General features: G+C 38.6%; 2 non-coding genes across 2 annotated transcripts; one reads left to right on the forward strand and one right to left on the reverse strand.

Annotated features, from left to right (window-relative positions):
• The first annotated feature begins 15,538 nt into the window (after positions 1–15,538).
• LOC148578104 (small nucleolar RNA R71) lies at positions 15,539–15,646 on the forward strand. The gene has a single exon (XR_015904193.1). It is a non-coding gene; the product is annotated as a small nucleolar RNA R71 (small nucleolar RNA).
• A 4,456-nt stretch (positions 15,647–20,102) lies between these two features.
• On the reverse strand, positions 20,103–20,206 carry LOC148578105 (small nucleolar RNA R71). Its single transcript, XR_015904213.1, has one exon. It is a non-coding gene; the product is annotated as a small nucleolar RNA R71 (small nucleolar RNA).
• Between the last annotated feature and the right edge of the window lie 3,408 nt (positions 20,207–23,614).

Raw genomic sequence — 23,614 nt, forward strand, 5'->3', positions numbered from 1 at the left:
ATCCTACTCGGAATACCACAGACAAGGTTTAGACTTTCCGGATTCTCATGAATGCCGCCATCAATCTAACTTATACAACGAAGATTCTGATTAAGAGATCCAAGAGATACTCATTCAATCTAAGGTAGAACGGAAGTAGTTGTCAGGCACGCGTTCATAGGGAATGATGATAATTGTCACGTTCATCACATTCAGGTTGAAGTGCGAATGAATATCTTAGAAGCGGAATAAGTTGAATTGAATAGAAAAATAGTAGTACTTTGCATTAATCTTTGAGGAACAGCAGAGCTCCACACCTTAATCTATGGAGTGCAGAAACTCTACCGTATGAAAATACATAAGTGAATAGAGGTTCAGGCATGGCCGAATGGCCAGCCCCCATGATCTAAGCACCAGGCGTCCAAAGATGATCCAAAGATGTCTAATACAATAGTAAAAAGTCCTATTTATACTAAACTAGTTACTAGGGTTTACAGAAGTAAGTAATTGATGTATAAATCCACTTCCGAGGCCCACTTGGTGTGTGCTTGGGCTGAGCTTGAATGTTACACGTGCAGAGGTCATTCTTGGAGTTGAACGCTAGTTTGTAACGTATTTCTGGCGTTTAACTCTGGCTTGTAACTTGTTTCTGGCGTTTAACTCCAGATAGCAGCATAGAACTGGCGTTCAACACCCTTTTACGTCATCTAAACTTGGCCAAAGTATGGACTATTATAAATTTCTGGAAAGCCCTGGATGTCTACTTTCCAATGCAATTGGAAGCGCGCCATTTCGAGTTCTGTAGCTCCAGAAAATCCACTTTGAGTGCCGGGAGGTCAGAATCCAACAGCATCAGCAGTCCTTCTTCAACCTCTGAATCTGATTTTTGCTCAAGTCCCTCAATTTCAGCCAGAAAATACCTCAAATCACAGAAAAACACACAAACTCATAGTAAAGTCCAGAAATGTGAATTTAACATAAAAACTAATGAAAACATCCCTAAAAGTAACTAGATTCTACTAAAAACATACTAAAAACAATGCCAAAAAGCGTATAAATTATCCGCTCATCAGTGGGTTATCGTTTTCATGAGGATTAACAGATTAAACAAGCAATGATTAATTGATTAATCTAGTCGGACAATTCAAAATGTGGTTAAAAATTGTTCAATTTTAAAATTTAAGATCTAAATGGAAGATTAGTGAATTAAAAACAAACAGAGATCTAATGAAATAATAATGACTGAATTGAAAGCAATCACAATTAAACAAGGAATTAAAAGCAACAACAGTGAATTGAATAGAAGCAATGAACTAATAGAAATGAAAGCAATTAAAGGAAAGTGATTTAATGGAAGCAATTAAAGGAAAACAATTAAACGGAAGCAATTAAAGGAATAGAAAGTAAGTTGATTAAAAACGTTAAAGGTGTAAAGATGCTAAATCCTCAGGATCAATGATTCTAACTTTCACCTCAATCATGAAAATATAAATCTCTAGAAAATCATAAGTAATTAAATCTCAATTTCTTGGTAATTCAACTTCTCTTAACTTAATCAATTGCTTATTTTTTGATCAATTGCCCATGAAAAGAGGTGAAACACATTCCCTAATTCAAAACCACACACCTCTTAAGATCAAATCTGGTTGAGTAAATATCACTTATCAAATTTAGATCTAAAACCATAAGAAGTATGAGAAAGAGGTTCAACATAATTCTAAAACCCATTCTTTCTAGATGAGCATAAAATGCAAATCAGAATTGAACTATTTTCCAATAGATTCAATTCCTTGAAATGAAGAACGAAAACTCTTTCTAAAGAACAATCAATGCATGAATCAGAGGTAGAAAAATAATTACATCAATCCATTAGAATTTAACAGAGCTCCTCCCTTAACGAAGGAGAATTTAGTGACTCATAATTGAGATAAAAACTCCAATTCAAAGAGAATGATCAAAATGTAAAAGATCTAAAAAGCCAAAAAAAAAACAAAAAAAAACCCCTAACAACGTGTTCTCCTTGGGCTTTTATACTCTAACCTAATTAAACTAAAATTCAAATTCAAATTAAATTCAAATGACATAAAATTCACTCTTCTTCCTAAGTCATGCACTCCCCGTGATTCTTCTCCTCAGTTGGATCCTTAGCGTTTGATGCCTCATGGGCTTGATTAGCTTTTGGGCTTTGAGATACACCTTGAAGGAATATTGACATGAGATTTAAGTAAGCCACGTTGCACATGTGTAATGAGAGAGTGTTGGGCATGTATGTAATATGAGCAATGTTTGCACGCCTTTAATGCTTCCAAAATTTGTAGCCCCTGGAGTTTAGCCAAATGTGGCCTTAGCATGAGAGTGGCGTGAAGCACGTCCTTAGGAAGAAGGAGGAAAGCTTAGGCGTGGCTAGGGCGTGCTAAACATGGGGCGTGTGATGCTTACATGCATGGAACTCCACGGGTGTGAAGCTAGCATTACTGTGGAGAGACTCCTTCGATCTTTGCATGAAGAGGGCTCTAAGGGCGTGGGTGTGGTGTGAGGGAAGTGTGGATTTGAGACACGCCTGCGATTCATGCAAGAAGGGAGTGTCAAGGATGTGATGCTGGCGTGAGAGGGAGAACATGCCTGCGACAAGGAGACTTGGAGGCTTGAGCTGGCATGAGGTGGTCGTTGAGATGACACACCTTCAATGAAGTAAATGCTGGAGATGTGTGGACATGAGGTTGGCGTGTGTGTGGTGACATGCCTGCAATGCATGCAAGAAGGAGGATGAACTGGCGTCCCTGGGAGAATGCACAGGCATGAGGGATGTGAGAGGGGCTGGCACACCAGCGATCCTGGCTTGAACAGGTGTGTCTTGGAGTGCATGCCTGTGATCTTCACTTGCCTTTAGATGAACTAGCGTGAGGGAGGTTGGCACGCCTTCAATGCATGCATCCTTTGGAATGAATTGGCGTGTTAAGGACGTTGGTGCACGTCCTTGGGAGCAAACCATGCATGATGGGCATGAGGCCAACGTGGGCAATGTGCGACACCCTTAATGAATCCTTATTCACCACCCTCTGGAACTAGGCCCAGCATGGCTCTGGCGTGAAGGAGATTGCACATCCATGAAGAGCCTTGCTCCACTACTTCCCTATTCTTCACCCTTTAAGTGGCTCATTTCTCCTTGTTTCTCAATAATTTTCTATAAACATGCACACAAGATCTTTGGAGTGATTTGGCTCAAAATACAATAGATTTAACAGCAATTATTCACTTTATTAAGCTATTTAGCTAGAAAAATAACTATAAGATGCTTATTCATCACCCCCGCACCTGTGAATTATTATTCTTGATAGATAGGTTGGCAAAACCTTTGATTAGACACACGGGTGTTAGTTTGTTTTATCTTTTTCTCTCTCTCCCTTCTCCAGACTTGTTCCTCTATTTCGGTGTTGATTTTATTTTTGGTTTCTAATCCTCCTTTCAAATTGTTTAGCTTGTGGCCAAGGTCCTGATGCCAAGGTATCTTAGGCTAGTTTCACTAGCCTTTTTCTTTTGTTTTTATTAGGTTTTATGCACTTTCTTGAGCATTAAGTAAGTGTTTGGATTAAAAGTTCATACATGCCTTGATTCATTCAAACATGATTAATTTGATATATTTTCATAAGATTTATGCCATAATTACTTGGGTGTTAAGAATGATGCAATTTCTTGTGAATTTAGCAAAGCTTTGATGCATGTATTGATTGATGATAGGTGAAGAAAGGCATGGAAAGAAGTTGAAGAATGGCCATGGAAGGGAGAAGAGGAAGCAACGTTGGTGGCCAAAGTTGGCCCACCAACGTTGCCTCAAACGTTAAAGGAAGGGCAATGCTACACTCTACAAATTCTAGTGCCAACGTTGGAGGGAACGTTGGTGAGCCAACGTTACCTCCAACGTTTTTCAATACAGTTTGCTTTCTGGAAATTTGAAATATTAGCTGTCACACGCACACGTGGGTGACGCGCGCGCATGGGTAGGCCAACGTTGGAGGGAACATTGCCAAGCCAAAGCTAAGTCCAACGTTCGCGACAGAAGCTTCAGTTCTAGAGTTTGAGAAAATAGTAACGACGCGCACGCTTGGGTAGGCCAACGTTGGAGGGAATGTTGCCAGTCCAATGCTGAGGCCAACATGCGCGAAAAGCTTTCAAAAATTGGAATTTGGAAATTTGCATGGACGCGTACGCGTCGATGACGCGTACGCGTGGACGTGCATTCCTTCCCAACCACGCGTATGCATAGGTGACGCGCACACGTGGAATGGCAAAAATGGCCATCCACGCGCACACGTGGCCCATGCGTACGCGTGACCAGGCAAACGTTGATGCCCCAACATTGAGTCAAACGTTGCTCAAAACACCCAGAACCCAATTTTCCTTAAGAGAACGTTTGACTCATCGTTTGCTCACAAACATTGACTCCAACGTTGATACCAGAACTCTGCAATTGAGCACCTCTCTCCTCAACAGCATTGGGAGCTAATTCAATCCACTTCAACAAAGGCCAAAAGCCCAATCCAGAGACTTGAAGACCAATTGAAGAAAGTGTATAAATAGCTTAGAGTTTAAGTTAGTAAAGAGTTTTTTAGGCAGTCAGGAACCCAATTTGGGGAACTCTCTGCACAATTCACTTTCTCTGCAATTCTTAGTTTCATTCTGTAATGTACTTCTCAATTTCAATTTCCATTCCCAGAGCTATGAACAACTAAACCCCTCTTCATTGGACTACGGAGCTCTGTTGTAATTCAATGGATCAATAACAGTTTTCATTCTTTTTCTTCTATCTTTTCTCTTGATTTTTCTAGAAAGCTTTCGATCTTAATTCAATTGAATAGTTGTCTCGACAGAGAAGCTATTCATAATTGGATTTCCTCTGATACTTAAGAGAGGAATGAGGAAATCATGCTAGAAATGCTTTCTCACATTGGATTAGATTGGGGGTTGGATGGATATCGTGACATGTAATCCTAGCAATAATATGATCTATGAATTTGTGTGGTATAATCAGTGACCAAACTTCATCTCTTTCCATGAGCAATTAAATCAAGACATTGGGCAATTGTTCAAGCTTAGAGAGAGTGATGAGCCAAGACATTGGGATCCAATCACCTAAGATTGCCAAGCAATGTCAATGAATGCATTGATTGAGGAAGAGGTGAAAATAATTTGATCCAGAGAATGCAATATCTCCTAAGCCCAATGAATCCCCCATTCTGATCTTACCCATTCTTTTACATTCTACTGTTTAATTTGATGCTCAATCCCCATTCCTATTTAATTTCTTGCAATTTAAGATTCTGTACTTCAATCACTTGCAATTTACTTTCTGTCATTTAGTTTCTGTTATTTACATTCTACGCATTTATATTTCTTGCTCTTTAAGTTTTTCACCAATTTACATTCTGCAATCCTCCATTCAATTCTGATTTAGTTCAACTAGAACACTCCTTCAATTAAAATTGCTCAACCAATCAATTCCTGTGGGATTCGACCTCACTCTATTGTGAGTTTTTACTTAACGACAATCTGGTGCACTTGCCGGTGAAAATTTGTTGAGAGACAAGTTTTTGTGTATCAGATCCCCATTTTCCTCCCATTGACTTCCATTCACCAAGTCCTCCAAATATTGACCGCAAGCTCTGATTTCAAGCCTCAAACAACCACAATAGTGGAAAAAGTTTCCAATTGTCTCATACCTTTATGACTTTGTTGTTTTTACTTGAAATTTTAAAAATCCTTCTCAAAGGTTTAGTTATGTCCAGCAGTATTTGAATTTTGAGAATTGATTCTTCTTTCCCCCTCATAATGAATACATCAGTATCTATGACATTTCCTATCACCTCTTCCACCTTTCTCCCTAAACCTGCTGTCTTGTATTGCTTAGGTAGTCCCCACATCTGCACCCATATGGGAACTAAAGTAAATTCCTTCTCATTGACCTCAAACTCTACGAACTACCTCGATAGGTTTAGAATGTAATTTTTAAACAGTCACGGTGCTCCCTTCTTTACTCGAACTAGGTCAATTTCCTTTTTAAAGAAAAATTGGAATAGATTTTCCTTATGGTCCATCACCTTAAAGTCCTCTGGTTGTCTCCATATAGCATATAACGCCGCATCAAGGGTTTCAGCACTGAATTGTCTGTATGCCAAGAGTCTGTCCACTAGGCTCTTTATGCATTTTTTCGTTCCTTTTATAATATCTTCATCCTCAAAGTGAAAAAACTGATCCTCCTCATTATCATGCACAAACTTATTGTGATCTTGATTAGAAGCCGAAGCTGCCATGGTTACCTTTAGGCACTCTACGAGCAAAACTTGTAAAATTAGGATTTCTCTACAAACCCTAGCAAAACAAGAAAATAACGCTAGCAGCAGGGCAAAATTTTTTTAGTAATTATACATATTAAAATATAAAATACCTAGTACACTGATGAGCGGATAATTTATACGCTCTTTGGCACTGTTTTTAGGTAGTTTTTAGTATGATTTAGCTACTTTTTAGTATATAATTATTAGTTTTTAAATAAAAATTACATTTCTAGACTTTACTATGAGATTGTGTATTTTTCTGTGATTTCAGGTATTTTCTAGCTGAAATTGAGGGACCTGAGCAAAAATCTTATTCAGAGGCTGAAAAAGGACTGCACATGCTGTTGGATTCTGACCTACCTGCACTCGAAGTAGCTTTTCTGGAGCTACAGAAGCCTAATTGGGGCGCTCTCAATTGCGTTAGAACGTAGACATCCTGGGCTTTCCAGCAATATATAAGTCCATGCTTTGTTCGAGTTTTGATAATGCAAACTGGCGTTTAAACGCCAACCTTCTATCCTATTCTGGCGTTAAACGCCAGAACTGGCATAAAAGCTGGAGTTAAACGCCCAAACTGGCACCAGAGCTGGCATTCAACTCCAAGAAAAATCTCTACATGTGAAAGCTTCAATGATCAGCCCAAACACAAACCAAGTGGGCCCGGAAGTAGATTTCTGCATCATTTACTTATTTCTGTAAACCCTAGGTTACTAGTTCATTATAAATAGGACCTCTTGCTATTGTATTTTTGATCTCTAGTTCATTTTTGAGACTATCTTTGTATCACTTTTGATCTCTTGATCACGTTTAGGGGGCTGGCCATTCGGCCATGCTTGAACCTTGTTCTTATGTATTTTCAACGGTGGAGTTTCTACACCCCATAGATTAAGGTGTGGAGCTCTGCTGTTTCTCATGGATTAATGCAAAGTACTATTGTTTTTCTATTGAATTCAAGCTTATTCTTATTCTAAGATATTCACTCGCACTTCAACCTGATGAATATGATGATCCGTGACACTCATCATCATTCTCACCTATGAACGCGTACCTGACAACCACTTCTGTTCTATCTGCATTAGCTTGAGCGTGTATCTCTTAGCCTCCTGGTTCATGACTCATGGTTGCCTCTCCTGACAATAGAGCCCTCCATTCCGTGAGATCAGAGTCTTCGTGGTATAAGCTAGAATCAACTGGCAGCATTCTTGAGATCCAAAAAGTCTAAACCTTGTCTGTGGTATTCCGAGTAGGATCTGGGATGGGATGACTGTGACGAGCTTCAAACTCGCGAGTGTTGGACATAGTGACAAACACAAAAGGATCAATGGATCCTATTCCAACATAAGTGAGAACCGACAGATGATTAGCCCTACGTAACCCATAGCTGGACCATTTTCACTGAGAGGACGGACGGTACCCATTGACAACGGTGATCCCCCAACATACAGCTTACCATAGAAAGGAGTATGAATGATTGGATGAAGGCAATAGGAAAGCAGATATTCAGAAGGAACAAAGCATCTTCATACGCTTATCTGAAACTCCTACCAATGAATTACATAAGTACCTCTATCTTTATTTTATGTTTCCTTTATCTTTTAATTATAAAAACTCATAATCATTTGAATTCGCCTGACTGATATTTACAAGGATGACCATAGCTTGCTTCAAGCCGACAATCTCCGTGGGATCAACCCTTACTCACGTAAGGTATTACTTGGACGACCCAATGCACTTGCTGGTTAGTTGCATCTGAGTTGTGAAAAGTCTGAATCACAATTCCGTGCACCAAGTTTTTGGAGCCATTGCTGGGGATTGTTCGAGTTTGGACAACTGACAGTTCATCTTGTTGCTCAGATTAGGTAATTTTATTTTATTTTTAAGACTTCTTATTTTCGAAAAATTTTCAAAAAAAAAAATTTGTTCTTCAGAGTTTTTAAGAACGAATTCTAGAGTTTCATGAGATATGTTGAATCCTGGCTGGCTGTTAAGCCATGTCTAATCTTTTGGACTGAGGTTTCACTTATCCTTAGAAGAGCTTCTTTGTGTTTCTCATCAATTTAGCTGTTGTATGTAATGTTCTGCTAAAGCTTGGCTGGCCATTGGCCATGTCTAGTGTTTTGGACCGAAGCTTTCGCTGAAAGCTTGGCTGGCTAGTGAGCCATGTCTAATTCCTGGACCGGAGTTTTAGACTGACATTGCATGATTCCTATAATTCTTATTAAAAATTTTGAATTTCTTTATTTTCCTTTTCCAATTTAGTTTTCGAAAAATTACAAAAAAAAAATTAATAATATCATAAAAATAAAAAATAATGTGTGTTTCTTGTTTGAGTCTAGTATCTATTTTTAAGTTTGGTGTCTTGCATATTTTTAATTTTCTTGCATTTTTCGAATATATGCATTATGTTCTTCATTGGTCTTCAAGTTAATTCTTGATGATTTTCTTGTGTCTGATCTTTAAATTCTCTTGTTTTGTGTCTTTTGTTATTTCTCATGTGCATTCTCAGTTTGTTAGTATCTCTAATCTGAAAATTTCTAAGTTTGGTGTCTTGCATGCATTGTTTATTTGATATTGGTTTTTCATGATTAGTTTTATTTTGTTGTTGTTCTCTCTCATCATTAAAAATTTTAAAAATTTTCAAAATCATGTCTTTTCAAGTCAATAATACAGAGAATTGAAGATTCAGAACATACAGCAGAGGAATCACAGAGAAAAAGCTGGGCGTTCAAAACGCCCAGTGAGGAAGGAAAACTGGCATTTAAACGCCAGCCAGGGTACCTGGCTGGGCGTTAAACGCCCAAAAGGGTAGTATTTTGGGCGTTAAACGCCAGGACAACACAAGGGAGGTAAGTTAGTTTTTAATTCAAATCTTTTTCAAATCTTCATAATTTTTCAAAATTAATGCTAATATTTAATGTGATTGATTCAAAATTTTCAAGTTGTTACTTGCCTATTAAGAAAGGTTCAATCTTTAAATTTTAAAATCATATCTTTTAGTTTCTTGTTAGTCAAGTAATCAACTTTAATTTTCAAATTCAAATCTCTTTTATTTCCTTCTCAAATCTTTTTCAAAATAAATTTCAATTATATCTTTTTCAAAATATTTTCTAACTTCTTATCTTTTCAAATTTGATTTTCAAATCTTTTCAAATTAACTACTTGACTTTTTGTTTGATTTTAAAAGTTTTCTATTTCAATCATATCTTTTTCAAACCCACCTAACTACTTTTCTCTCTCTAATTTTCAAAATCACTTAACCACTTTCTCACTTTTAATTTTCGAAAACCATCATCCACTTTTTCAAAATTCTTTTTAATTATTTTAAAATTTTTTATTTTATTTTGTTTTTGAAAATCCCCCCCCCCCTTCTCACTTCCTTCTATTTAAGGACTAACACTTCTCCTCTAGTAGCAATTCGGACTCTCTCCTTCTTTATATGTTCGAATTCTTCTCTATCTACCCCATCCTTCTATTCCTGTTTTCCTCTGACACCTCAAGGAATCTCTATACTGTGACATAGAGGATTCCATACTTTCTTGTTCTCTTCTCTTTCATATGAGCAGGAACAAACACAAAGGTATTCTTGTTGAAGCTGATCCTGAACCTGAAAGGACCTTGAAGAGGAAGCTAAGAGAAGCTAAAGCACAACTCTCTGGAGAGGACCTAACAGAAAATTTCGAAAAAGAAAAAGACATGGCAACTGAAAATAACAACAATGCCAACAATGCGAGGAAGATGCTTGGTGACTTTATTGCACCTTCTTCTGACTTCTGTGGAAGAAGCATCTCAATTCCTACAATTGAAGCAAACAACTTTGAGCTTAAGCCTTGGTGCACGAAATTGTGATCACATTAATGTAGTACTCTTTGTTATTGTATGGAATCATTATTATGGCTCTTTACTATGTGTGGACACAACTCCGTTCAACTAACCAGCAAGTGCACTGGGTCGTCCAAGTAATACCTTACGTGAGTAAGGGTCGAATCCCACGGAGATTGTTGGTATGAAGCAAGCTATGGTCACCTTGCAAATCTCAGTCAGGCGGATATCAAGTGGTTATAGAGTTTTCGAAATTAATAAAATAAAATAGGGATAGAGATACTTATGTAAATCATTGGTAGGAATTTCAGATAAGCGGATGGAGATACTTTTCGTTCCTCTGAACCTCTGCTTTCCTGCTATCTTCATCCAATCAGTCTCATTCCTTTCCATGGTTGGCTTTATGTGATACATCACCACTGTCAATGGCTACTTTCGGTCATCTCACGGGAAAATGATCCAATGCCCTGTCATGGCACGGCTAATCGTCTGGAGGCATCACCCTTGTCAATGGCTTCATCTTATCCTCTCAGTGAATAATCTGCTCACGCACCCTGTCACGGCACGGCTATTCATCTGTCGGTTCTCGATCCTGCTGGAATAGGATTTACTATCCTTTTGCGTCTGTCACTAACGCCCTGCAATCGCGAGTTAGGAGCTCGTCACAGTCATTCAATCATTCAATCCTACTCGGAATACCACAGACAAGGTTTAGACCTTCCGGATTCTCTTGAATGCCGCCATCATTCTAGCTTACGCCACGGAGATTCTGATTAAAGAATCTAAGAGACACTCATTCAATCGGATATAGAACGGAGGTGGTTGTCAGGCACACGTTCGTGGGTTGAGGAAGGTGATGAATGTCACAGATCATCACCTTCATCACAGTTAAGCGCGAATGAACATCTTAGAAGAGAAATAAGAAGAATTGAATAGAAAACCGTAGTACTTTGCATTAATCTTTGAGGAACAGCAGAGCTCCACACCTTAATCTATGGAGTGTAGAAACTCTACCGTTAAAAATACATAAGTAAAGGTCCAGGCATGGCCGAGATGGCCAGCCCCCTATGATCTAAGAACCAGCGTTCAAAGATGATCCTAAGATCCTAAGATGATCAAAAGATGCCTAATACAATAGTAAAAGGTCCTATTTATAATAAACTAGCTACTAGGGTTTACATGAGTAAGTAATTGATGCATAAATCCACTTCCGGGGCCCACTTGGTGTGTGCTTGGGCTTGGGCTTGAGTGTTACACGTGCAGAGGCCATTTGTGGAGTTGAACACCAGTTTCTGTGCCAGTTTGGGCGTTCAACTCTGGTTTTGGATCCTTTTCTGGCGCTGGACGCCAGATTTGGGCAGAAGGCTGGCGTTGAACGCCAGTTTACGTCGTCAATTCTTGGCCAAAGTATGGACTATTATATATTGCTGGAAAGCCCTGGATGTCTACTTTCCAACGCAATTGGAAGCGCGCCATTTCGAGTTCTGTAGCTCCAGAAAATCCACTTTGAGTGCAGGGAGGTCAGAATCCAACAGCATCAGCAGTCCTTTTTCAACCTCTGAATCTGATTTTTGCTCAAGTCCCTCAATTTCAGCCAGAAAATACCTGAAATCACAGAAAAACACACAAACTCATAGTAAATTCTAGAAATGTGAATTTAACATAAAAACTAATGAAAACATCCCTAAAAATAACTAGATCCTACTAAAAACATACTAAAAACAATGTCAAAAAGCGTATAAATTATCCGCTCATCACAACACCAAACTTAAATTGTTGCTTGTCCCCAAGCAACTGAAAATCAAAATAGGATAAAAAGAATAGAATATACTATAAATTCCAAACTATCAATGAAACATAGCTCCAATCATATGAGCGGGACTTATAGCTTTTTGCCTCTTGAATAGTTTTGGCATCTCACTTTATCCATTGAGGTTCAGAATGATTGGCATCTATAGGAACTCAGAGTTCAGATAGTGTTATTGATTCTCCTAGTTCAGTATGATGATTCTTGAACACAGCTTCTTTATGAGTCTTGGCCGTGGCCCTAAGCACTTTGTTTTCCAGTATTACCACCGGATACATAAATGCCACAGACACATAATTGGGTGAACCTTTTCAGATTGTGACTCAGCTTTGCTAGAGTCCCCAATTAGAGGTGTCCAGGGTTCTTAAGCACACTCTTTGTTTTTGCTTTGGACCTTGACTTTAACCGCTCAGTCTCAAGTTTTCACTTGACACCTACACGCCACAAGCACATAGTTAGGGACAGCTTGGTTTAGCCGCTTAGACCAGGATTTTATTCCTTTAGGCCCTCCTATCCACTGATGCTCAAAGCCTTGGGATCCTTTTTATTTGCCCTTGCCTTTTGGTTTTAAGGGTTATTGGCTTTTTCTGCTTGCTTTTTCTTTTTCTTTCTATTTTTTTTTCGCCTATTTTTTTCTTTTTTTTTTCTCTTTTTTTTTCTGCAAGCTTTGTTCTTTGCTGCTTTTTCTTGCTTCAAGAATCATTTTTATGATTTTTCAGATTATCAAATAACATGTCTCCTAGTCATCATTCTTTCAAGAGCCAACATATTTAACATTCTTAAACAACAACTTCAAAAGACATATGCACTGTTCAAGCATACATTCAGAAAACAAGAAGCATTGTCACCACATCAATATAATTAAACTAAGTTCAAGGATAAATTCGAAACTCATGTACTTCTTGTTCTTTTGAATTAAAACATTTTCTATTTAAGAGAGGTGATGGATTCATAGGACATTCATAACTTTAAGACAAAGTTACTAACTACTAATGATCATGTAATGAAGACACAAACATAGATAAGCACATAACATAGAAAACGAAAAACAGAGAAAGTAAGAACAAGGAATGAGTCCACCTTAGTGATGTCCTTGAGCTCTTCTATGTCTCTTCCTTGTCTTTGCTGCTCCTCCTTCATTGCTTTTAGATCTTCTCTGATTTCATGAAGGATGATGGAGTGCTCTTGATATTCCACCCTTAGTTGCTTCCAATAATTGTGTGGAAGAAAATGTATCCCCTGAGGTATCTCAGGGATCTCTTGATTTGAAATCAAATGTTCTACCACAGAGCTATAGATCCTTTACATAATTGTTTTACCACACCAAACTTAGAATGTTGCTCGCCCTCGAGCAAAAGAAGAAGGAATAGATGAAGAAGAAGATGTGGAAATAAAAACTAGGATTATGAGGAGGTAAAGTGGGGATCCTGTGGGGTCCACAGATCCTGAGATGATCCTGTGGTGTCCACAGATCCTGAGGTGTCAAGGCATTTACATCCCTGCACCAATTTAGGCATGTAAAATGCCCTTGCACACAACTCTGGGCGTTCAGCGCCAGGTTGGTGCCCATTTTGGGCGTTCAACGCCCATTTGCTGCCATTTCTGGCGTTGAACGCCAGAACCATGCTTGTTCTGGGCGTTCAGCGCCAGGATGCTCCCATTCTGGGCGTTCAGCGCCAGAACTATGCTCTGTTCTGGCGTTTGAATGCCAGATAGATGCTCCTCCAGGGTGTGATTTTTCTTCTGCTGTTTTTGATTCCGTTTTCAATTTTTATATTTATTTTGTGACTCCACATGATCATGAACCTAAGAAAACATGAAAAATAATAAAAATAAGAATTAGATAAACATTGGGTTGCCTCCCAACAAGCGCTTCTTTAATGTCAATAGCTTGACAGTGGGCTCTCATGGAGCCTCACAGATGTGCAGAGCTTTGTTGAGACTCTCCAACACCAAACTTAGAGTTTGGATATGGGAGTTCAACACCAAACTTAGAGTTTGGTTGTGGCCTCCCAACACCAAACTTAGAGTTTGACTGTGGGGGCTCTGGTTGACTCTGCTTGGAGAGAAGCTTTTCCTGCTTCCTCTCTATGGTTGCAGAGGGAGATCCTTGAGTTTTGAATACAAGGGAGTTCTCATTCCATTGAAGGACTATTTCACCTCTGTCAACATCAATCACAGCTCTTGCTGTGGCCAGGAAAGGTCTTCCTAGGATGATGGGTTCATCCTCTTCCTTTCCAGTATCCAGGACTATGAAATCAGTAGGTATGTAAAGGCCCTCAACCTTTACTAATACATCTTCTACTTGTCCATAAGCCTGTTTTCTTGAGCTGTCTGCCATCTCTAGTGAGATTTTAGCAGCTTGCACCCCATAGATTCCCAGTTTCTCTATCACCGAGAGGGGCATGAGGTTTATTCCTGAACCAAGGTCACATAGAGCCTTAAAGATCATGGTGCCTATGGTACAGGGTATTATGAACTTTCCAGGATCCTGTCTCTTCTGAGGCAATGTCAGTTGATCCAGATCAATTAGTTCATTGATGAACAAGGGAGGTTCAACTTCCCAAGTATCAATGCCAAACAATTTGGCATTCAGCTTCATGATTGCACCAAGAAACTTGGCAGTTTGCTCTTCAGTGACATCCTCATTCTCTTCAGAAGAGGAATACTTATTAGAGCTCATGAAGGGCATAAGGAGGTTCAATGGGATCTCTATAGTCTCTAGATGAGCCTCAGAGTCCTTTGATTCCCCAGAGGGAAGCTCCTTATTGATCACTGGACGTCCCAGGAGGTCTTCCTCCTTGGGATTCACGTCCTCTCCTTTCCTCACAGGTTCGGCCATGGCACTTATGTCAATGGCCTTGCACTCTCCTTTTGGGTTCTCTTCTGTATTGCTTGGGAGAGTACTAGGAGGGATTTCAGTGATCCTTTTACTCAACTGGCCCACTTGTGCTTCCAGATTTCTAATGGAAGACCTTGTTTCATTCATGAAACTTACAGTGGCCTTAGATAGATCAGAGACTAGATTTGCTAAATTAGAAGCGTTTTGTTCAGAGTTCTCTGTCTGTTGCTGAGTTGATGATGGAAAAGGTTTGCTATTGCTAAACCTGTTTCTTCCACCATTGTTAAAGCCTTGTTGAGGCTTTTGATCCTTCCATGAGAAATTTGGATGATTTCTCCATGTTGAGTTATAGGTGTTTCCATAAGGTTCACCTAAGTAATTTACCTCTGCTATTGCAGGGTTCTCAAGATCATAGGCTTCTTCTTCAGAAGATGCCTCTTGAGTACTGTTGGATGCAGCTTGCATTCCATGCAGACTCTGAGAAATCATATTGACTTGCTGAGTCAATATTTTGTTCTGAGCCAATATGGCATTCAGAGTATCAACTTCAAGAACTCCCTTCTTCATAGGCGTCCCATTACTCACAGGATTCCTTTCAGAAGTGTACATGAACTGGTTATTAGCAACCATGTCAATGAGTTCTTGAGCTTCTGCAGGCGTTTTCTTTAGGTGAATGGATCCACCTGCAGAAGTGTCCAATGACATCTTAGATAACTCAGACAGACCATCATAGAATATATCTAGGACGGTCCATTCTGAAAGCATGTCAGAAGGACACTTTTTGGTCAACTGTTTGTATCTTTCCCAAGCTTCATAGAGAGATTCACCTTCTTTCTGTCTGAAGGTTTGAACATCAGCTCTAAGCTTGCTCAGCTTTTGAGGAGGAAAGTACTTGGCTAAGAAAGCCGTGACCAGCTTATCCCAAGAGTTCAGGCTGTCTTTGGGTTGAGAATCCAACCATAATCTAGCTCTGTCTCTTACAGCAAAAGGGAAAAGCATGAGCCTGTAGACTTCAGGATCTACTCCATTAGTCTTAACAGTATCACATATCTGCAAGAATTCAGTTAAGAACTGAAAAGGATCTTCAGATGGAAGTCCATGAAACTTGCAGTTCTGCTGCATTAGAGAAACTAATTGAGGTTTAAGCTCAAAATTGTTTGCTCCAATGGCAGGAATGGAGATGCTTCTTCCATGTAAATTGGAATTAGGTGCAGTAAAGTCACCAAGCATTCTCCTTGCATTGTTGTTGGGTTCGGCTGCCATCTCCTTTACTTGTTCGAAATTTTCAATCAAGTTGTCTCTGGATTGTTGTAATTTAGCTTCTCTTAATTTTCTCTTCAGAGTCCTTTCAGGTTCTGGATCAGCTTCAACAAGGATGCCTTTTTCTCTGTCCCTGCTCATAAGAAAGAGGAGAACAAAAGAAAAGAAGAGGAATCCTCTATGTCACAGTAAAGAGGATCCTTATTGTTAGTAGAAGAAAAGAAGAAGAAATTCGAACACAGATAGAGTAGGGGGTTCGAATTTGGTGATGATGTGAGGAAGTAATGTTAGTTAATGAATGAATAAATAGAATAGGATGAGAGAGAGGGGGGAATTTTCGAAAATTATTTTTGAAAAGGAGTTAGTGATTTTTGAAAATTGGTTTTTGAAAGTTGTTAGTATTTTTTTTTTTCGAAATTTTTGAAATTAAAAATAAAAAATAAAAATAATTAGTTAATTAAAAAGAAATTTTTGAAAAAGGGGAAGATATTTTCGAAAATTAGAGAGAGAGAGTTAGTTAGGTGGTTTTGAAAAAGTTAAGAAAACAAACAAAGAGTTAGTTAGTTAGTTGAAACAAATTTTGAAAAGATAAGAAGTTAGGAAGTTAGAAAAGATATTTTGAAAAGATATTTTTGAAAAAGATAAGATAAGAAGATATTTTTGAAAAGATATGATAGAAATTAGTTTTGAAAAAGATTTGATTTTTTAAAATCACAATTAATGACTTGATTCACAAGAAATCACAAGATATGATTCTAGAACTTAAAGTTTGAATCTTTCTTAACAAGTAAGTAACAAACTTGAAATTTTTGAATCAAAACATTAATTGTTATTGTTATTTTCGAAAATTATGATATAAAATAAGAAAAAGATTTTTGAAAAATATTTTTGGAATTTTCGAAAATAACTAAGAATTTTGAAAAAGATTTGATTTTTGAAAAAGATTTTGAAAAAGATAAGATTTTCAAATTTGAAAATTTTATTTGACTCATTGGCAACAACTTGATTTTTAAAATTTTTTTTGAAAAAGTCAATCCAAATTTTCGAATTTGATGAGAGAGAAAGGGAAAGATATTTTTTTGATTTTTGAAATTTTTATGAAAAACATGAAAATTATGCAATGCATGAAATTTTTAGATCAAAACATGTGATGCATGCAAGAATGCTATGAATGTCAAGATGAACACCAAGAACACTATGAATGTCATGATGAACATCAAGAACATATTTTTGAAAAATTTTAATGCAAAGAAAACATGCAAGACACCAAACTTAGAATTCTTTCATGTTTAGACTCTAAGAAACGAAAAATACATATGAAAAACAATAAAAGACACAAAACAAAAAATCATCAAGATCAAACAAGAAGACTTACCAAGAACAACTTGAAGGTCATGAAGAACACTATGAATGCATGATATTTTCGAAAAAATGCAAGATGCATATGCAATTGACACCAAACTTATGATATGACTCAAGACTCAAACAAGAAACATGAAATATTTTTTATTTTTATGATTTTCTAATTTTTTTGGATTTTTATTTTATATTTTTCGAAAAATTCTTTTGAAAAAGAAAAAAAAGGATTCCAAAATTTTTAATATGAATTCCAGGAATCTTATGCTCTAAAGCTCCAATCAAAGGGTCAGGCATGGCTTAATAGCTAGCCAAGCTTTAGTATGTAACTCAGACATGACACGCCTGACATTCCTTACATTCAATAGCCAATTGGCTAAGAAAGATAAAGAAGCTCTTCTCTTGGGTCTAAGGATTGAGACATGGCTTTACAGCCAGCCAGGCTTCAACATGCTTCATGAAACACTAGAATTCATTCTTAAAAATTTTAAAGCCATAGAATAATTTATTTTTGAAAACATTATTTTTAGTAAATTTTTTTTTTTTCGAAAACAAGTGAGGAATTTTTGAAAGGTTTTTGAAAATTTTTGAAAACAAAACAAAAAGAAAATTACCTAATCTGAGCAACAAGATGAACCGTCAGTTGTCCAAACTCAAACAATCCCCGGCAACGGCGCCAAAAACTTGGTGCACGAAATTGTGATCACATTAATGTAGTACTCTTTGTTATTGTATGGAATCATTATTATGGCTCTTTACTATGTGTGGACACAACTCCGTTCAACTAACCAGCAAGTGCACTGGGTCGTCCAAGTAATACCTTACGTGAGTAAGGGTCGAATCCCACGGAGATTGTTGGTATGAAGCAAGCTATGGTCACCTTGCAAATCTCAGTCAGGCGGATATCAAGTGGTTATAGAGTTTTCGAAATTAATAAAATAAAATAGGGATAGAGATACTTATGTAAATCATTGGTAGGAATTTCAGATAAGCGGATGGAGATACTTTTCGTTCCTCTGAACCTCTGCTTTCCTGCTATCTTCATCCAATCAGTCTCATTCCTTTCCATGGCTGGCTTTATGTGATACATCACCACTGTCAATGGCTACTTTCGGTCATCTCACGGGAAAATGATCCAATGCCCTGTCACGGCACGGCTAATCGTCTGGAGGCATCACCCTTGTCAATGGCTTCATCTTATCCTCTCAGTGAATAATCTGCTCACGCACCCTGTCACGGCACGGCTATTCATCTGTCGGTTCTCGATCCTGCTGGAATAGGATTTACTATCCTTTTGCGTCTGTCACTAACGCCCTGCAATCGCGAGTTAGGAGCTCGTCACAGTCATTCAATCATTCAATCCTACTCGGAATACCACAGACAAGGTTTAGACCTTCCGGATTCTCTTGAATGCCGCCATCATTCTAGCTTACGCCACGGAGATTTTGATTAAAGAATCTAAGAGACACTCATTCAATCGGATATAGAACGGAGGTGGTTGTCAGGCACACGTTCGTGGGTTGAGGAAGGTGATGAATGTCACAGATCATCACCTTCATCACAGTTAAGCACGAATGAACATCTTAGAAGAGAAATAAGAAGAATTGAATAGAAAACCGTAGTACTTTGCATTAATCTTTGAGGAACAGCAGAGCTCCACACCTTAATCTATGGAGTGTAGAAACTCTACCGTTAAAAATACATAAGTAAAGGTCCAGGCATGGCCGAGATGGCCAGCCCCCTATGATCTAAGAACCAGCGTTCAAAGATGATCCTAAGATCCTAAGATGATCAAAAGATGCCTAATACAATAGTAAAAGGTCCTATTTATAATAAACTAGCTACTAGGGTTTACATGAGTAAGTAATTGATGCATAAATCCACTTCCGGGGCCCACTTGGTGTGTGCTTGGGCTTGGGCTTGAGTGTTACACGTGCAGAGGCCATTTGTGGAGTTGAACGCCAGTTTCTGTGCCAGTTTGGGCGTTCAACTCTGGTTTTGGATCCTTTTCTGGCGCTGGACGCCAGATTTGGGCAGAAGGCTGGCGTTGAACGCCAGTTTACGTCGTCAATTCTTGGTCAAAGTATGGACTATTATATATTGCTGGAACTCCCTGGATGTCTACTTTCCAACGCAATTGGAAGCGTGCCATTTCGAGTTCTGTAGCTCCAGAAAATCCACTTTGAGTGCAGGGAGGTCAGAATCCAACAGCATCAGCAGTCCTTTTTCAACCTCTGAATCTGATTTTTGCTCAAGTCCCTCAATTTCAGCCAGAAAATATCTGAAATCACAGAAAAACACACAAACTCATAGTAAATTCTAGAAATGTGAATTTAACATAAAAACTAATGAAAACATCCCTAAAAATAACTAGATCCTACTAAAAACATACTAAAAACAATGTCAAAAAGCGTATAAATTATCCGCTCATCAAGCCTCAATTAGTTTCTCTGATGCAACAAATTGCAAGTATCATGGACTTCCATTGGAAGATCCTCATCATTTTTTAGCTGAATTCTTGCAAATCTGTGACACTGTTAAGACCCATGGAGTTAACCCTGAGGTTTACAAACTTATGCTTTTCCCTTTTGCTGTAAGAGACAGAGCTAGGACATGGTTAGACTCACAACCTAAAGAAAACCTGAACTCTTGGGAAAAGCTGGTCAATGCCTTCTTGGCAAAGTTCTTTCCACCTCAAAAGCTGAGTAAGCTTAGAGTGGAAGTCTAGACCTTCAGACAGAAGGAAGGCGAATCCCTCTATGAAGCTTGAGAAAGATACAAACAATTGATCAGAAGGTGTCCTTCTGGCATGCTTTCAGAATGGAGCATCATATGCATATTCTATGATGGTCTATCTGAATTGTCCAAGATGTCATTGGACAACTCTGCTGGTGGATCTCTTCATCTGAAGAAGATGCCTGAAGAAGCCCAGGAACTCATTGAAATGGTTTCAAATAACCAATTCATGTACACTTCTGAAAGGAATCCTGTGAACAATGGGACAACTCAGAAGAAAGGAGTCCTTGAGATTGATACTCTGAATGTCATATTAGCTCAGAACAAAATATTGACTCAGCAAGTCAATATGATTTCTCAGAGTCTGTCTGGAATTCAAGCTGCAACAGGCAGTACTAAAGAAGCATCTTCTGAAGAAAAAGCTTATGATCCTGAGAACCCTGCAATGGAAGAAGTGAATTACATGGGAGAACCCTATGGAAACACCTTTAATCCTTCATGGAGAAATCATCCAAATCTCTCATGGAAGGACCAACAAAAGCCTCAACAAGGCTTCAACAACAATAATGGTGGAAAAGAAATAGGTTTAGCAATAGCAAACCTTTTCCATCATCTTCTTAGCAACAAATAGAGAACTCTGAGCAAAGTCGTTCTGGCCTAGCAACCATAGTCTCTGATCTATCTAAGACCACACTAAGTTTCATGAATGAAACAAGATCCTCCATTAGAAATTTGGAGGTACAAGTGAGTCAGCTGAGTAAGAGAATTACTGAAACTCCTCTTATCACTCTCCCAAGTAATACAGATGAAAATCCCAAGAGAGAGTGCAAGGCCATAACCATGACCAACATGGCCAAACCTGGAGAGAGTAAGAAGGACGTGAGTCCCAGTGAGAAAAATCTCATGGGACGTCCTCTGGACAAAAGGGAGTTCCCCTTTGAGGAACCAAAGGAATCTGAGGCTCATACAGAGACCATAGAGGTTCCATTAAACTTCCTTCTGCCATTCATGAGCTCTGATGAGTATTCTTCTTCTGAAGAGGATGAAGATATTGCTGAAGAGCAAGTTACTAAGTACCTTGGAGCAATCATGAAGCTAAATGCCAAGTTATTTGGTAATGAGACTTGGGAGGATGAACCTCCATTGCTCATCAATGAACTGAATGATCCTGGAAAGTTCTCAATACCTTGTACCATAGGCACCATGACCTTTGAGAAGGCTCTGTGTGACCTAGGATCAAGTATAAACCTTATGCCCCTCTCTGTAATGGAGAAACTAGGGATCCTTGAGGTGCAAGCTGCAAGAATTTCACTAGAGATGGCAAACAATTCAAGGAAACAGGCTTATAGACTTGTAAAGGATGTCTTGGTGAAGGTTGAAGGCATTTACATCCCTGCTGACTTCATAATCCTAGAAACTGGGAAGAATATAGATAAATCCATCATCCTTGGCAGACCCTTCCTAGCCACAGCAAAAGATGTGATTGATGTTGACAGAGGAGAGTTGGTCCTTCAAGTGAATGAGGACTACCTTGTGTTTAAGGCTCAAGGATCTCCCTCTATAACCATGGAGAGGAAGCATGAAAAGCTTCTCTCAATGTAGAGTCAAACAGAGCCCCCACATTCATACTCTAAATTTGGTGTTGGGAGGACATCATCATGCTCTAAATATCTGTGAGGCTCCATGAGAGCCCACTGTCAAGCTATTGACATTAAAAAAGTACTTGTTGGGAGGCAACCCAATATTTACTTATCTATGTTAAATTTCTATTTTCTATTATTATTATTTTATATTTTCTTTAGGTTGATGATCATGTGAAGTCACAAAAACAACTGAAAATTCAAAAACATAATGAAAAACAGCATGAAAAATAGCACACCCTGGAGGATGATCTTACTGGCGTTTAAACGCCAGTAAGGGTAGCAGAATGGGTATTAAATGCCCAGTCTGGCACCATTCTGGGCGTTTAACGCCAGAAAATGGCACAAAGTTGGCGTTTAACACCAGAAAGGGAAGTAAAGCTGGCGTTAAACGCCAGAAATGGGCAGAAACCTGGCGTTTAACGCCAGGATTGGCACTCAAAGGGGCGTTTACACGCCAACATGGTGCAGGGATGAGAAATCCTTAACATCTCAGGATCTGTGGACCCACAGGATCCCCACCTACCTCAACTCTCTATCTCTCTTTTTCACACCTACCCATAACACCCTTCCCCAAATACTCCTCACCAATCACCTCCATTTCTCTTCCCCATCACACGCACCTCACAATTCAAATTCAAATCATTTCCCTCCCAAACCCAACCCCTAATACACGAACCCTACCCCTCTCCACTCCTACATAAACCCCTCATCCCTCCTTCATTTTCACACATCATAAACACTTATTCCCCCCGTTTGGCCGAACCTTCTCTTCACCTCCATCCCCTTCATTTTCTTCTTCCTCTACTCCCTTCTTTCTTCTTTTGCTCAAGGACGAGAAAACCTTCTAAGTTTGGTGTGGTAAAAGCATTACTTTTTTTGTTTTTTCATAACCACTAATGGCACCAAAGGCCGGAGAAACCTCTAGAAAGAGGAAAGGGAAGACAATTGCTTCCACATCCGAGTCATGGGAGATGGAGAGATTCATCTCATAAGCCCATCACTAAGAAAAGGATGGAGCAAACAAGAGAGCCCACTCATGGACCTCAACAAGAGCATGAGAAAATTCCTCATCATGAAATCCCTGAGATGCCTCATGCACTTTCCTCCACAAAACTATTGGGAGCAAATTAACACCTCCCTAGGAGAATTAAGTTCCAACATGGGACAACTAAGGGTGGAGCCAGAGCATTCCATCCTCCTCCATGAAATTAGAGAAGACCAAAGATCCATGAGGGAGGAGCAACAAAGGCAAGGAAGAGACATTGAGGAGCTCAAGCACTCCATAAGATCTTCAAGAGGAAGAACAAGCCGCCATCACTAAGGTGGACCCGTTCTTTAATTTCTTTGTTCTTATTTTTCTGTTTTTCGAAATTATGCTTTATGTTTTATTTATGCTTGTGTCTTATTACATGATCACTAGTGTCTAAGTGTCTATGCCTTAAAGCTATGAATGTCCTATGAATCCATCACCTTTCTTAAATAAAAATTTTGTTTTCTGAAAAAGAACATAAGGTACATGAATTTTGAATTTTAAAATAGTTTAATTATTTTGATGTGGTGGCAATACTTTTTGTTTTCTGAATGAATGCTTGAACAGAGCATATTTTTGATAGTGAAGTTTATGAATGTTAAATTTGTTGGCTCTTGAAAGAATAATGAAAAAGGAGAAATGTTATTGATAATCTGAAAAATCATAAAATTGATTCTTGAAGCAAGAAAAAGCAGTGAATACAAAGCTTGCGAAAAAAAATGGCGAAAAATAAAAGAAAAAAAAAAGAAAAAAAAAGCAAGCAGAAAAAGTCAGTAACCCTTTAAACCAAAAGGCAAGGGTAAAAAGGAT

This window comes from Arachis ipaensis, chromosome B1 (assembly GCF_059453495.1).
Source record: "Arachis ipaensis isolate K30076 ecotype BB chromosome B1, ASM5945349v1, whole genome shotgun sequence".
Lineage (NCBI taxonomy): Eukaryota > Viridiplantae > Streptophyta > Magnoliopsida > Fabales > Fabaceae > Arachis > Arachis ipaensis.